General features: G+C 62.9%; 1 pseudogene; it reads left to right on the forward strand.

The window, feature by feature from the left end:
* Window positions 1-2,500, forward strand: part of LOC126435156 (large subunit ribosomal RNA) — an 8,527-nt pseudogene that overhangs the window by 2,236 nt on the left and 3,791 nt on the right.

The raw sequence follows: 2,500 nt of genomic DNA on the forward strand, positions 1-2,500 counted from the left end.
CACGTGGAGGTGTCGCGCCGGTTCGTACCCATATCCGCAGCAGGTCTCCAAGGTGAAGAGCCTCTAGTCGATAGAATAATGTAGGTAAGGGAAGTCGGCAAATTGGATCCGTAACTTCGGGATAAGGATTGGCTCTGAGGATCGGGGCGTGTCGGGCTTGGTCGGGAAGTGGGTCAGCGCTAACGTGCCGGGCCTGGGCGAGGTGAGTGCCGTAGGGGTGCCGGTAAGTGCGGGCGTTTAGCGCGGGCGTGGTCTGCTCTCGCCGTTGGTTGGCCTCGTGCTGGCCGGCGGTGCAGGATGCGCGCGCCTGCGCGGCGTTCGCGCCCCGGTGCTTCAACCTGCGTGCAGGATCCGAGCTCGGTCCCGTGCCTTGGCCTCCCACGGATCTTCCTTGCTGCGAGGCCGCGTCCGCCTTAGCGTGCTCCTCCGGGGGCGCGCGGGTGCGCGGATTCTCTTCGGCCGCCATTCAACGATCAACTCAGAACTGGCACGGACTGGGGGAATCCGACTGTCTAATTAAAACAAAGCATTGCGATGGCCCTAGCGGGTGTTGACGCCCTGTGATTTCCACTACATTGGACTTCATTCGGGCGCCGTCCAGGTATCCCCTTCAGGGTGACTGGTCATTAACCCATCGGGTACACCCGCACAGTAACTGCTTCACGGAGGGGCATAGGTGCGACCGAGACTGGTGGTTCTAACCTTTCTCACTGCACCTGGGACGCAGGTCCTGTGGCTATTGTTTCCGTGGCGGCCGCCCGGTAGGTTTTTGTGGTGCGTTTGGCGACCGGCCCATTTTCATATATCAGTGCCGATAGCCTGCGCCCTCATTTCTGGCGGCCGCCGGGTGTCGTCCCCGGTGACTAGTCCCACACTAGGTGGCGGCGTTGTTCTTTCCGCCGCGTCCCTAGTGTCCCTGCCGCCTGGGGTTCGGGCGTAATACGAAAGTCATCCCACAGGTCCAGCTGGGTAAGCGATCTGGCGGTTCTCGTCGGTGACCACCCTGCTGTGGTACGGTGACACTCACGTCTACTCGTTAACTGGGGTTCCCAGGGGTCGGGTCGTGTGGCTGGTGCTGGTGGGGGGTACCCCGTTCCGCCTCCAGCCTCCGTCCAAAAGCGATTCCTGCCCAGTGCTCTTTGAATGTCAACGTTGAAGAAATTCAAGCAAGGCGCGGGTAAACGGCGTGAGTTAACTATGACTTCTCTTAATCTGGCCGAGTGGTGGCGGTGTGGCTGCATCCGGACTTGGCTTTTCGAAGTGCGGTCTTGATGTAGTCGTGCTGCTGCTGCGAGGTGCCTTCCTTGGGTTATAGTTACAGGGAGAGTGATGCGCAATACATGGGCCTAGCCCTCTTAGCCTCTCCTCTCCTGCGGTCTTCTCCCCTTCTCGTGGGCCCGCTTATTTTCGCAGAGTGGAAGACCGCACCAGGGGCTTGGGGGGGTTACCAGCCCCCCCTCGCATTATCCCTTTATAGTTGGGGGCAGCCGACAAGAAACAAGAGATGGTGGCCCTTCCGCTGAAGGTGCCACCCCAGCTACCCCAGCACCTATCCGGCCAACCGGCCGTAACGAAAATGCGATAGTTTGTGTAGCTCCCTTTGCTTGCAGTGAGTGCCACCGCACTTTTACCACGAAGAACGGTCTCGGGGTCCATCGCCGCCGCCAACACCCTGCGGCCGCCAACGCTGAGATCGTGACGGAGAGGCATCGCGCGAGGTGGACGGAGGAAGAAGTCCTGTCGCTCGCCAAGGCAGAGGCCGAACTGTTCCTGGAGAGGGACGCCCGGTTCTTCTTTGTAAATCAAGAACTTACCAGGATGTTCCCCGACCGAACGCTTGAGGCAATCAAGTGCCGACGGCGGCAAGCTGCCCACAAGCAGCTTGTCCGCCAATTCATGGAGGCACTTGAGATCGGTCGGGGTGAAGAGCCGGCGTCCCGCCGTGGAGCAGCGAGCTCGCTGCCTGACGCGGGCGAGGCCGCTGCGCCGCCCGTCGACGCAGCCGAGGACTTCGCGGCCGACACCACCGGGCCGCCGCCGGAGGGGCCGACTGACGCCGCCATCTGGGAGCATCTGGCGGGGCTTCCTGCTTCCGCCCAGCGTTTCTCTGCCCTGGATCGAGTCATTGGTCTGGGGCGGGGCACGCCGCCCGATGTCATCCTGGGCATGCTCCCGGATGCCCTTGCGTCGGTCGGGTCCAGGGGGGAGAGGTCGATCACCAGGACACAGCGGCCGCGCCAACCATCCAAGCGGCCGCCTGCCGCCCCGCCGCTGCAGAAGCGCAAGCGGCGCCGCTGGGAATACGCGCGGACACAGGACGCCTTCCGTAGGTCGCGTGCGCGTTGCGTGCGCGGCTTGCTGGACGGCACCCTGCTGCAGCCACCACCCGACATCCCCGGTCTGCTGGACTTCTGGGCGGACCTCTTCACGAAGAAGCCGATCTCCACCGCCGGCTTCATCCGTGACCGCCTTCTCCCGCACTCGGAGCCTGTCGCTCCTG

The sequence above is a fragment of the Schistocerca serialis genome, unplaced genomic scaffold (assembly GCF_023864345.2).
Source record: "Schistocerca serialis cubense isolate TAMUIC-IGC-003099 unplaced genomic scaffold, iqSchSeri2.2 HiC_scaffold_1196, whole genome shotgun sequence".
NCBI lineage: Eukaryota > Metazoa > Arthropoda > Insecta > Orthoptera > Acrididae > Schistocerca > Schistocerca serialis.